The sequence below is a fragment of the Bos grunniens genome, chromosome X (assembly GCF_055505025.1).
Source record: "Bos grunniens cultivar Pamir isolate PY7600 chromosome X, Bosgru_T2T1.0, whole genome shotgun sequence".
Classification (NCBI taxonomy): Eukaryota; Metazoa; Chordata; class Mammalia; order Artiodactyla; family Bovidae; genus Bos; species Bos grunniens.
Window position 1 is genome coordinate 21,909,627 of NC_141194.1, and position 14,493 is coordinate 21,924,119.

The following is a 14,493-nucleotide window of genomic DNA, read 5'->3' on the forward strand; positions in this document are numbered from 1 at the left end:
TGGCTCCTTCTTTGGCTTTAAGATACTTCTGAGAGGAGGCAGAGACTGAACAAATGCTCCTTTTAAAGTACCTTTGAAGAAGTTGGCTGGCTCCCTTGGCTCTCATTTCTGGAAAGTAGGCAATCTGATCGCACTTTCTGAACTTGGCTAGAGAAATAAGATAGAAAATTCCCTTATTCTTACCTCTACTGCTATTGTCTCCTCGGTTCTGGGATTGAAAGCTGGGGTTTCTGTGGTTGCTGGATTTGTATTTACCTCCAGTAATGTAAAATTTCACAAGGTGAATAGCCAAGCTCCTGGTAACTTTAATGGATTAAAAGAGAGGAGGAGTTAAGCAAAAATACCACAGCTATATGGCTTCTTAGGTGGCTCAGTGGTAAAAAAAAAAATCAGCCTGCCAATTTAGGAGATGCAGAAGACATGGGTTTGATCCCTGGGTTGGGAAGATGCCCTGGAGAAGAAATGGCAATCCATTCCAGTATTCTTGCCTAGAAATCCCATAGACTGAGGATCCTGGTGGGCTACAGTCCATAGGATCGCAAAAATAGTGGGACATGACTTAGCAACTGAACAACAACAACAATTTGAGAAAAACAAAGGCAGAGATGCTGATGAAGATTCGCCCTCTTGAATTATTAAAAGAAAGGAAGGTTGTAGATTTAAGGGGACTCCAGTATTTTAACCATTCTTCATAAATACAAATTAACATTTATGGTTATGAAATTTTATTGATGTAAGTAATGAAAAGCAGTAGAGACTTTGTACTTTTCCTGAATTTACAGAGCTTAAAGTCCTCAGTTGAACCCATAAGAAATAATTATGTTCAAGCAAAACATACAGGGACAGAGTTTAGACCTAGTGCTGACGTTTTTCACCTGTCACTATGTCTGGCATGTCTTAGGTGTATAATAAATGGTAAATGGATGAATTTTTTTTAGTGAAAAGTTAATGACTCATTCTCTGTCAATGCCTTGAGGTTTGATAATTTTCCACATTCCTGAAAGTATTGTCATGAATTAAAACTGCTTGAAGCGCCATATATAATTATTTGTCTAATTGGATTTGATATACTCATGAGTATTTTAGTGCAAAAAGTTAAAAGGACGTACTGGGTACTGGGAGCTTTGACATCCAGCATCCTTATTGATAAAATATAAAAGTGTTATTTGGCTATGGAAGGGATCAACCCACTTAGAAATGGAGCATCTGCTAGACTAACAAAAAGTTGTTTAACAATAAACCAATGAATTTCCTTTTTTTTTTGTCAGTAAGGATCATTTATTCTTATCCTGTTTTTATTTATTTAAACCCAAAGGTGCCATTCCTTATTCCTAATATAATACCATGATCACAGGAATATAAACTGGGTTCCTAACAATATATATATTTGTTCTCACTATGAATAATCTTCATTTTCATTAAGTTTGAGAAAGCCAGAGATCAAATTCTTGCTAGATGCTTGAAATTAATAATATATGTATATATGAATGTTATGTATTATGTTAGATATAGATGTTTGTATATTACATACATTTATTACATATGATACTATGAATCATCTATTATATAGGTTTAAAAATCTGTCTACCTAATCAGTCTTTCATCTTTCAAAAGAGACCACCATTGGAAAGACCACAACCAAGTCATATGATTAACTTTAAAATTTTATTATGTTTTGATAACAGTTACTTGGAGAGCATTAATAGCTAAGCTCTGACATTTTTTCATTCACTCTTCCATGCAAAGAAAATAGTCTGACATACAGAAGGGCAAGCCGACTTTCTTAAAGCTTTCAGCTTTCTAAGACTGAGGAGTTTCCTAAAAAGAAGCTCCCCAGCTTTCAGGGAGTCAGCAGATTGAGACATGACCTTTTCTAAGGCATCTGCTCACTGCTACCCTCTGTGTTCCACCCCGGCACTCCACTGTCCTGTCAGGGGCTAATGAAGCATGTGACGCCAAAACACTTATTCCTGAGATGCCTGCAGAAATGGTCATTTATTTTACTTCCAAATGTGCCAAATGGGGACAAGAAACCCCTACTTGATTGGTGGGGAAAAAAATTAAACACTAACTCCAGATTTTAACATCAAAGAATTGAGGTTGTTTGATCTTTAGAGGATACAGCAATTACATACAAAAATCTCGTTCATGTAAGAGTTTTCTGAAAAAGTCAATTGCATGCCTTCATCTTTTATGTCATAGATTACAGGGATAGGACTAAATAATATCACTTTGAAGACAATATTTTTTTTCCCATTTCCCAATACGTTTTTCTTTCTTTTTTTTTTTTTGCCATAAAAAGCTTGAAAAACAAACTCCCTGAGGCACCAGGAGCAGGAGTAAGCAGGGTGGTTTGGCTGCAGACCAGAATAGCACAATGGGTTTCTGCTTCCTTTCTGTTCCTTGCTCCCCCTTCCCTCCAAAACACACACACAGCTCTGCATGGCTTTCTGGTTTCAGGCTCCAGTTTTGCAGTTTTTTCCATCATGTGTTGGGAAGATATTGAAATGTAAAATTATATCCTCTGAAACAATCATATTGCTCTGGGGTCATAGGAAGGAAAGGTACAGAGATGAGTTTTTTCTTCTTCTTAAAAAAAAAAAAGGCTACTATGGGCCACAATACCTATCCCTTGCTGGTCTATGAACCCCTTGTGTGTGGTTTTTTTCCTTTTTTTTTGGTAACTCTGATTTAATTTTGCAAAAAAGTGGCTTAACCACTGAGAAAATTGTGCAGAGGAAAGAAAATTTCTTCCTGATGAGGGATTATGCTCAGCAGAGATGCTATAATACACTGTGTGACTTGTTTCTATCTGCTATTTTCTTTCCTCTGGGCATGCCCCATTCACACACACATCCTTGAAGTCATTGGGCTGAGAGTTTGGCAGTGGAGAGTGGAGAAGGATGATTTCAGCTCTAGTCATAACAGGTAATGGAGTTGGCAAAGAAGGTTTCAGTATTGCTTCAAGGAAGTTGAAAATGACTAATGCAATGACTAACAGTAATATCTAAAGCAAAAGTATGATTCTGCACTACAGTAAGAATGAGTGACCTTCTGGGCTTGGAAGAGGGAGGCGAGAGGGTGGAGGAATCTTTGGGAGGAAGATTTTAGAACAAACAGACCTATAATGTTGGTATTTAAATGCAATTTACTCATTCGCTTTAGCAGATAAAGTCTTAATATGCATGTCATCTGTGGGCAGAGCCTGAAGAATTATAAGCATTAATTTGTTTTAAATACTTTGAAAAAGAACAGTTTTATTAAACACTATAGTCATCTAAGTAAAAAATTAAAATAAGTATCTTTATCTTTCAGAAACTAATTTCTGCCTACAGATCTTTTTCTATAAATAACGTGGGCTTAAATCATGCTACAGTGGTTGCCTCAGCATCAACTATACTTCCTCAAATGCTGAAGTCAAGAAAGCTGGGGCCTTTAAGTCTGTGATATGCTCCCTACTTGCCCAGTTCCACCCAAGTGCCTGTGCCTTGACATGGGCTTGCAAATCAGGCATCAGATGAGCTAGGTGAATATGTGAAGTTAACCCCTGATGGACTCACATCTTTCTGTGGTTCTCTCTAGTGTCAGGCCTTCAGTGAGATGAAATAGGCTTCTCATATTTTGGATTTATCCCTATTTTGCTTTGTTTCCCTGGAAACTTAGTTCCGTGAAATGGTGTCGCCTCTAGTATGATCATACTTAACACTTACGGACCACTGGTTTAGGGCAGGGACTCTTATTGGAGATTCAGATTTCATCCTAATAATGGATGAAATATTAGGTATATATAATATAAGGAATAGATATATAATAAGTTTTATGGGAATAAGGCCTGTAACTTTCATCTCAAGATATGTGAATTATGAAGCATAGTATTTGATTACAATAATAACTCTGAGACAAAGGTAAATTATCAGTACTACTTTATACCTGATTTCATGTAGACTCATGCAAGTTTGGTCACAAGTTTGAGAAGTCCAGATTTTTAATCCAGTTCTTTCCCTATGGGTTTCCCGGGTGGCTCAGTGGTAAAGAATCCACCTGCTAATGCAGGAGACGCAGGTTCAAGCCCTGGATCTGGACGATCCCCTGAAGTAGGAAATGGTATCCCACTCCAGGATTCTTGCCTGGAAAATCCCATGGATGGAGGAGCCTGGTGGGCTATAGTCCATGGGGTCGCAAGGAGTCAGACACGACTTAGTGACTAAAAACAACAACAACAACAACAAAGTGGGTGAGGGATATGAGAACTCTCTTTATTATCTAAAAAGTTCCAAAATAAAAAAATAATTAAATTTGCTTGAATTTAAAAAGATGACCACAAAGTCAACTCAGATTTTGTTCCTAGATTAACTAGAGTAAGTATCATCTTCCCTGAAAATCCTTCCATGTGACATTACATACTAGTCCAGTAACAGACTTTATGGTACTCTCCTGGAAGTTATGAGAGACGTTATTACCTAGTGGTTATGAGTTTGTACTCCTGGAGTCAAACTGCTGTGGTCCGAAGCCATCTTTGCCACTTATCAGCTGTGTGACCTCCAGCACATGGCTTGATCTTTCCCTGGATTAACCTACCTCATAGAGCTGTTATGGGCATGTGATTTAAAGTTACACTTTTGAAGTTCTTAGAATAGAGCCTGGTACATAGTAAGTACTCAATAAATGGTGGTGGTGATGATGCTCCATAGCATTGTCTTTATAACACTACCTTATGGTATCTAATTGCTTACCCCTACTCTTTCTTTTAAATGGTGAGATCCTTGAGGACGGAAGCCATGTTTTACTTATTTTTGTGTCCTTCTGCCTGATAAATAGTAAGTGCTCTGTCATTGTTGATGGAATTACACTTCATTTCTTGGATCTTGACTTGCCATATCTGGGATTTGAGTATGACCCTTCTGTCACTATTGCCAAATTCCAGGCTTACGTGGGAGAGAACTACCAATTAATTTAATACTCTTTAGTGCTCTTTTAGGTGCAGTGAGAGCTGCAAAGATGTATATCCAAGGTCTTTCCCTGTCCCTCCAGAAACTCACCAGCATATATACTCCAATACATATATATATATACACACACACACACACATTAATTTATCTGAAAATGATAAAGGTCTAGATTAATCAGTACTGAGGACAAGTGCTTAAATTCTAAGAAGATAGAGATGATAGCAAATGGTATCATGTAAAAGAATATAGGATAATCGACTTTTGTGGAACATTCAGCATGCCTAGCTCCCCTGTAGAGCATGTGAGAAAATGAGCTAAAGTTTTACAAGAGAAAAACCAAAGTTTGTTAGACATTCAAGAAGCACAGAGTTCCTGCTTTAGATTTATTGTGAGGTCATTCCATTATTGAGAGAGAACTTAAATAATCTAAAACTTTTACTAACTTGTGCAAGGACTTTTTTTTTTAAGGTAAAGTGTTGAGATATGAGTTGTAATGGTATTGATGAGAGTGAGTGGACTGAGCTTGGTTTAAACATAAATTTATTACTACAAAATATACTTCAAAGGTATCAATAAAAATTGGGAGGAGGGTGAATTTTTTCTGGGGCTTTTGTTCTCTTTTACCAGTGTCATATTGCATCCTTTGAGTTGCTCCTTGACCAATATTCATAGGGGAAGTTTTTTAATCAGTGTATCAGATCAGATCAGATCAGTCACTCAGTCGTGTCCGACTCTTTGTGACCCCATGAATCGCAGCACGCCAGGCCTCCCTGTCCATCACCAACTCCCGGAGTTCACTCAGACTCAAGTCCATTGAGTCAGTGATGCCATCCAGCCATCTCATCCTCTGTTGTCCCCTTCTCCTCCTGCCCCCAATCCCTCCCAGCATCAGAGTCTTTTCCAATGAGTCAACTCTTTGCATGAGGTGGCCAAAGTACTGGAGTTTCAGCTTTAGCACCATTCCTTCCAAAGAAATCCCAGGGCTGATCTCCTTCAGAATGGACTGGTTGGATCTCCTTGCAGTCCAAGGGACTCTCAAGAGTCTTCTCCAACACCACAGTTCAAAAGCATCAATTCTTCAGCACTCGGCCTACTTCACAGTCCAACTCTCACATCCATACATGACCACAGGAAAAACCATAGCCTTGACTAGACGAACCTTTGTTGGCAAAGTAATGTCTCTGCTTTTGAATATGCTATCTAGGTTGGTCATAACTTTCCTTCCAAGGAGTGTCTTTTAATTTCATGGCTGCAGTCACCATCTGCAGTGATTTTGGAGCCCAGAAAAATAAAGTCTGACACTGTTTCCACTGTTTCCCCATCTATTTCCCATGAAGTGGTGGGACTGGATGCCATGATCTTCGTTTTCTGAATGTTGAGCTTTAAGCCAACTTTTTCACTCTCCACTTTCCCTTTCATCAAGAGGCTTTTGAGTTCCTCTTCACTTTCTGCCATAAGGGTGGTGTCATCTGCATATCTGAGGTTATTGATATTTCTCCCGGCAATCTTGATTCCAGTTTGTGTTTCTTCCAGTCCAGCGTTTCTCATGATGTACTCTGCATATAAGTTAGGTGGATGAAACTGGAGCCTATTATACAGAGTGAAGTAAGCCAGAAGGAAAAACATAAATACAGTATACTAACGCATATATATGGAATTTAGAAAGATGGTAACAATAACCCTGTGTACGAGACAGCAAAAGAGACACTGATGTATAGAACAGTCTTATGGACTCTGTGGGAGAGGGAGAGGGTGGGAAGATTTGGGAGAATGACATTGAAACATGTAAAATATCATGTAAGAAACGAGTTGCCAGTCCAGGTTCGATGCACGATACTGGATGCTTGGGGCTGGTGCACTGGGACAACCCAGAAGGATGGTATGGGGAGGGAGGAGGGAGGAGGGTTCAGGATGGGGAACACATGTATACCTGTGGTGGATTCATTTTGATATTTGGCAAAACTAATACAATTATGTAAAGTTTAAAAATAAAATAAAATTTAAAAAAAAGAAAAAAAATAAATGCAAAAAAATAAATAAATAAACAGGGTGACAATATACAGCCTTGACGAACTCCTTTTCCTATTTGGAACCAGTCTGTTGTTCCATGTCCAGTTCTAACTGTTGCTTCTTGACCTGCATACAGATTTCTCAAGAGGCATATAGTCATCAGCTTTAGCAAATCTTTTTTTCCAAATTCTTCTCTCAGTAGTCAGAGCATGCATTATGAGTAGGAAGAGTGTTCACAGTGATTGAAGCTACCTGACCAGAGGTCTCTGCCATATGTTTGAAAAGTTAACCTTGCCCTGCTTTTCATTCTGGGACAGCCCCAAACCAAGCTCATATCCTGGTCATATATGTGGAAGTCCAGATCCTGCCCACATAATTTCGGCACCTGAACACAGTGTTACATCTTACAGTCTTTGAATAAAAGGGATATCCATGTTATAAGCACTGTTTCCATTCCATCCAAGGCTATGAATTACTGTATGGTCTGAAAGAGATCATCTTCATTTGGGGGACCAAGCTGCTGGGCTGTAGCTGATATGGCTAATTCTTGAACCCTGGTCTTTAGGTTGAATTGCCCAGGGTTGGACCTGACTAGATTTGGCTTATAGAATTCTAGATGCTCTGGTAATTATAGTGCAAGACTAAATTTTCTGTTCTCATTTGTCTTTTTAAAATACTTTCATTCCTCATTTGGTCTCTTTCACCCAGTATTTAGGGGTTATAACTTCTATGAGTAAAATTTAGTTTTAAATGGAAGAAAATTTAGCTCCTGCTACTTTGGAACTAGTTAATCATAAGTTCATAAAGAAGCTAACATACTGGGTCAGAGAGGCAGCATTAAAATTTGATGCGTTTGGGGAAAATAAATTAAAAAGGTCTGGTAGAAAGCTTGCACTCTTGAGCTTTTTCTCTGCCGTCTGTCAGCTGAGGCATAAACCTGTGCCCTCATGTGTATCCAATTGCAATCTATCTCTTCTATCTAAAGCCAGATAATTATAAGGTTCCATAGTCCCTTGGCAGACTGAATAAATGGTTACTTTAATTTCTTTTCTTAGGCTCTAGATGTATATTGTGTTCTGTAGAGCTACTGCACACAGTTCTGTAGTAAGGCTGATTATCAGCATTTATAAATTAATATCTCTATTTAGCTAATGGTAAGCCAAGATTGACTCAAGAGAACGTAGCATGTGGCTACATTTAGGATGTAGGATGACTATGTTGATTTTGTTTATCACCATCTTCATTAAGAAGTAACATGTGCAAACTGAGTAGTAGAAAAGCATCAGATGCTCCCGGACCCCAATATGACATGTATTCATCTACACAACTAGTCAGTGAACAAAAGAGAACAGTGATAAATGTAGTGACAACTGGAGAAAATTGCTTCTTTAGCTAAGGAACATTTTGTGTCACTGTCCTAATTCATCAGGGAATACATTAGGAAAGAGTTTTGGATTTCATAGGGGAAGAAGAAGGCTTTATGAGCAAGGGTTTGTTTTCTTTTTAATTAGAAACAGGAAAGAAGGTATTATTGAGCAAGTTTCTGTGGTAGAGGTTTGGAAGATGAGGGCCAGGTTATTTCACAAGGACTGTGAGGTTGAACTTGGAGGTAAAGCAATACATTTTTAAGATATGACAAAGAACAGTGTCTCAGCCACCTTTTTTATATGTAATTAAAGATCAGTTTTTTAAAATAAAGAAATTATAATAATTTCTTCATTTAACTAATTTATTAACTTATTTAAAATAACATTATGGCAGTACTAAGTATGTGACATGAGAAAAAGAGGAGTTGGAAAGCATTCTATGAATCTTCGATAAATATTAATTTATGGTGGTAAATAAAAAAATAATTTAAGGGCCAGTAAATGCAAGGGATGACAAAAGATTAGTGTAATTCCTATTGTTTTTCTCTTCAGAAGAGAAGAATATGGGATGATAGAGTTGCTGGTTTCAAGTCTGGGGATCAGTCTGGTGAGTATTGGTGAAGGGGACATTCTTAGTTCTGCTCAAGAAGGAGCAAGATGAAATATGCTTACCATGTAGACTAGAAAAATTTCAAAGTTTTAAAAAAAGATTTGGCACCCAAATACACTTATTTTAAGTGTTCATTTTTGATGAGTTTTGACAAATATATACACCCATGTATCCATCACTACAAGAGATTTAGAATGTTGCCATAACTCAAGAATGTTTTCTTGAGCTTTTCCTAGTTAATTCTGTATCTATCTGTGCCCAGAAACAACCACTTAATCTGCTTTCTATCACTATAAGTTAGATTTGCCTTTTAAAACAAATGAATTTCAGATAAATGAAATTATACAGTATATACTCTTTTGTATTGAGATTCTTTTGCACAGCATAAAGTTTTTAAGATTTATCTGTTTTGTTGTTGCATTTGTCAGTAATTTATTCCTTTTTATTGCTGAGTAGTATTCCTCTGCATAGGTATTCCACATTTATCTACCCAGTGGTACAGCTTTTTTTTTTTTTTTAATTATGTATTTATTTACTGATGGCTGCACTGGGTCTTCGTTGCTGTGTGTGGGCTTTCTCCAGTTGTGGCGAGCAGGGGCTACTCTTCGTTGTGGTGTGTGGGCTTCTCATTGTGCCGGCTTCTTTTGTTGTGGAGCATCCTCTATGAGCAGGCTTCAGTAGTTTCAGCATATGGGCTCAGTAGTTGTGGCTCCTGGGCTCTAAAACACAGGCTCAGTAGTTGTGGTGCATGGGCTTAGGTGCTCCACAGCATGTGGGATCTTCCTGGACCAGGGATCAAACCCATGTCCCCTGCCTGGCAGGCAGATTCTTAATCCAAGAGGTATAGCTCCTATAAAAAATTCTGTCTTCAGTGAGACAGGAATGCTAGATAAGTGGCTGGAGTGGGAGAAATTCCCTTCCTCCAGTTGTAATAAAGCTCTGGAAAAGTCTTTTCCTCTGGATAGTGGACCTTCATCATGGAGAAGGCATGTTTCTTAGTGATTACTCTTCCCTTTCCCTTGCCAGAGTCATGAGTGTTTCTTAGATCTTCACTGTGAGAACCTGGTCAGTTTCCTGGAGGTAAAGCCTGTGAGAAGGTGGGGGCCCCCAAGAAGTGACCCTCAAAAATTTCCTACTCTCACACTCGTGCATTCTCAGTCTCCAGCAACTGGTCAGCCCTCCCATTCAGGGTTCCTAGTAGCTTATGCTCCCACAGCTTCTGCTCCAGGTTAGGGAATCTTGGCTATGCCTCTCTGGATGCATCTGTCTCTCCAGATTTCAAGGTGATGTTTGCCCTGTGACCTCAATTCTCTGATGGCTCCAAGTAAAATCTTGATTTTTCAGTTTGTTCAGTGTATTTTTGTTGTAAGGACAGGTGTGACATCTTCGAAGTTCTTTACATATTGGAGCTGAAACAAGAAGTTTCCTTCATTTTCATTTTTGAAAGATATTTTCACTGGGATTACAATTCTTAAGTTGACATTTTCTTTGACTAGTTTAAAGATGTCATTTCGTTGTCATTAGGCATTAATGGTTTCTAACAAGAACTCTGCAATGATTCTTAGTCTTGTTCCTCTGTACATAAAGCACCTTTTCTCCACCTTCCTCTGGCTGCATTTAATATTTTCTCTTTTAAACAATTTGATTATGATATGCCTCTCTCTGGTTTTCTTTTTGTTTATTCTTCTTGGGATTCATTGATACTCTTGGTTCTGGGGGCTTATAGTTTACGTAATTTGGAAATTTTTCAACCATTATTTTTTCAAATAAGTTTTCTGTTCTTCCTTCTGTTTGTTCTCTTTCTGTGACTCCAATAAGTACATTAGACCACTTAATATTGTTCCATAGGTTGTTGAGTTTTTATTCATTTTTTTCCAGATTTTTTTCTGCTTGTGCTTCAGTTTGGTTAGTTTATATTGCTAATGTCTTCAAGTTTCATATTTTTTTCTGTAGTATCCAATCTGCTGTGTTCAGTGAATTTTACATATTATGTTGTTCATTCCTAAAACTTTCATTTGACTTTATATTTTCTGTCCTCTCCTCATTATGTTCATGTTTTTATTAGAAAATTAGAACATCTCAATTATATTTTCCATTGTGATTTTAATATAATTGTTAATTCCTTCCTCTTTGTCGAATCTTGATCTCTATATATCAATTGATTTTTTTCATGGTTATATGTCAAGTTTTCCTGCTTCTTCATAGGTCTAGTAGTTTTTTTATTGGCTGCTGGACTGTGTGAAGTTTACACTAAATGTTGGGGTTAGTTGTATTCCTTTAGATAGTGTCAGGCTTTGTTCCACAGTTAGCTCGCTTGTGGATCAGTTTTACCATTCCAGAGCTTGTTTTTAAACTTTTAAAAAGGCAGATATAGATGCCAATTGGGATTCTCTGGTAGGTCAATGGTAAATAATCCACCTGCCAAGCTGGAGATGCGGGTTTAATCCCTGGGTCAGGAAGATCCCCAGGAGGAGGAAATGGCAACCCACTCCAGTATTCTTGCCTGAGAAATCCCATGGACAGAGGAGCCTAGTGGGCTACAGTCTATGGGGTCGCAAAGAGTCAGACACGGTTTAGTGATACCTATGGCTGATTCATGTTGATGTTTGACAGAAAACAACAAAGTTCTGTAAAGCAATTACCCTTCAATTAAAAAATAAATTAAAAAATACAAAAAAGCAACAAAAGATGCTGATTTAGTCTGACTTTTAAGAAATAGTCCTTCTGATTTCACTACTGAGTGATCCTTTTATTCTCTGAACTCTGTTTACTTTGGTTGTTGAAAATACTAGTGATTCTTAGCTCCATGTGTGTTCTAGGAATTTTTGTCTCACCAATTTCTGATAATTCCTTCTAACCAGAAAAATGAATTCATTGGAGAAGCTGGAGAGAGATAGATACACTACTAAATAGAGTAGGAACTGGTATATGAAAACAGTTTGTATTTACCTGACGTGGGAACTCTTTTGTCTCCCTTTTGATTCTAAGAAGGCTCTAGAAAATATACATATGATGCTCACCTCCTCACTTTACACTTTCTCTTAATTGTAAGTATGAACCTAGGGCAATCCCCTATCCTCCAGGGGATCTTCCCAACCCAGGGATTGAACCCAGGTCTCCTGCATTGCAGGCAGATGCTTTACCATCTGAGCTACCAGGGAAGCCCTGTTTAAATTTAAAGAGGCCCAAACAGAAGATTCTTAGATTCTTGGTAACCTGCTCTACAATAGAGAGAGGTGGCAAACTTGCTGATTGAAAAATTCACTCAACTCCAGCTGTCAGGGTTCTACAGCTGGCTCTTCTATTCTTTGTCAGACTGTAAACTCACTTGATCCCTCCCTCTAGTACTCTTTGGGTTAGATGATCTTCAGTCCTTTTCAGCTCAGATAACCTATTCTAACATAGAACAGAGGTCAGATTTCTGGTGTTCTCAGTGACCCCAAATTAGAGGGCAATAGGTAAATATTCTGGGCATTATAAATCAGGTAAAAGACCAGATTCCTCTTTTTCTTTAGCTTCCAGTGAGTTCAAGTACAAATTGCCTTCTCTGTGCTCTACACTATAGTGAAGTTTCCCATGGGTGGCTGATATGCATCCTGAATTGCTCCCTGGAATTTATATATCAATTCTAATTTATATTTTACCTGATCTCATTACTGTGTTTCTTTCTCAATTTTATTTGTCTTACTTTGCTGTATGGATTCTTGTATGTTACATCAAAATCTTTGTAGAGCATGGTGCTGGTGGTGAGAAATTTTAAAATCCTTAAATGAGTAAACAATGAAAACAGATGCAAAAAAGTGCCATAAACATGTAACGTATGACATTCAGATAATGTATTTTAAATATATAATTCTTAACAAGTTTCTTTATGTGTCTTTCTCTGAAGACAGCAAATGAAAAGTCTAAATTGGAAGGTGAGTGGAAGGATGATAGAGACAGGAAAAAATAGCAGCAGCAAGAGGTGACCATTTATTTTTCATGTTAGATGGAGAAGAGAGATCCCCAAAGAGAAAACTGCCTTGTGTTTTATAGCTTCTCACCCAAGTTGGTATTCAGTATGACAACATCTCATCATGAAGACTAAACACTTATCACTACTGTTTTGCTTGAGAAGGCAGGGAAGAAATACCTCTTCTCTTGTTTGAGATTGAAATAGCCAGAAAGCTTTAATTACTTTTACTGTAATGTGAGTTCACTTCTCACCAAAGTCATAGAAAAATACATTCTTTTGATTTGCTTGGCAGATGCATTTCTAATGCAACTGGGAGGTTATGGTAACAGAAATGCCATCAGTGATCCTGCCTTCAGAATTCTACAAAGAATTCTGAATGTCACAGGTCCTGGAGAAAGGATTTTTCCATACCAGCCTTCCTGACATTTGAGGTCTGATCTTCTCATCTGTTTTCTTTATGTGGCATGAATGGGATATTTGCCCTTTAGCACAACTCAGGTATCTGATTGCGGCCCTTCTCTCTTCTTGGATTCGATAGACACTTACCAGACTGCAACTGAGTTACCTTCTTGTGTTCTGATTTCTCTTTCCCCAGTGTCCACAGCGGTGTACTGGAACCTGGTAGATTCGAGGCCCTCATCACTGAGCACAGATTAGCATCATCTACATACTTAAGAGACTTCCTCAAGAGCTGAGTCTTTGGGGCACCTCTCAAAGTGACACCTCTGCTCTGCCGGCTTACTTGAGATGAATCCATTTGTTCCTAGAATGTCCTTGTTTTGTTCTTTGCTCAAAGACACTCCCTTTAACACTTTATATGACTAAGTGACCTATGCCTTCGTTCAGCCATAAGATTCTCTCAGCCTTGCTTAAGATAAGGAGGGATACTCTCGGGATGGTAACTCCATCTTGCCCAATCTTTATAAACATTAAAGTCTTTTTTAAAAAAAAAATTTACCTGTTAAACTTGATTTGCATTGTTCTGAGTGCCTCATCTCTGGGCCCTTGACTGAAACAAAACCTATTAACAGTGGGTTAGATTTTCTTTGGATTTCACTTAATGAGTGTTTGGATTCTGAAATTTGTTTTAGATTCATTCTTCTGTATCTCAAACCTGAGTCTTTGGTGATTTTTCCTCTTTGCATTTATTAACCCTTAATGCCTTGACTCGATGGATGTGAGTCTGGGTGAACTCTGGGAGTTGGTGATGCACAGGGAGGCCTGGTGTGCTGCGATTCATGGGGTCACAGAGAGTCGGACACTACTGAGCGACTGAACTGAACTGAACTGAATGCCTTCCAGGAATGTGAAATTATATTTCTTTTGTTATAAGAAAAGCAATGATGAAGCTATTAGTATTATATGTTCTACCCAGGCAATGGTATCTTTCAGGGAATCAAATTCTGGTTTATGTGTAACATTTAGCATACAGGTAATCATTTAACTTCAAATATTAGAATATATGTTTTATAGCATAAATATTTTAAAATAAAGCTAAATCAGTTAATTTTTTCCCATGTAATTTAGAAGGTACTTTAGGATTTTTTCCATTGTTTTTCAGTCACTAAGTCATGTCCAGCTGTTTGCGACCCCATGGACTGC

The 14,493-nt window shown here is 38.0% G+C and overlaps 1 long non-coding RNA gene across 3 annotated transcripts in view; it reads left to right on the forward strand.

The window, feature by feature from the left end:
- The window catches only part of LOC147339927 (uncharacterized), a 550,381-nt gene that overhangs the window by 1,065 nt on the left and 534,823 nt on the right, over positions 1–14,493 (forward strand). The window lies entirely within an intron of this gene.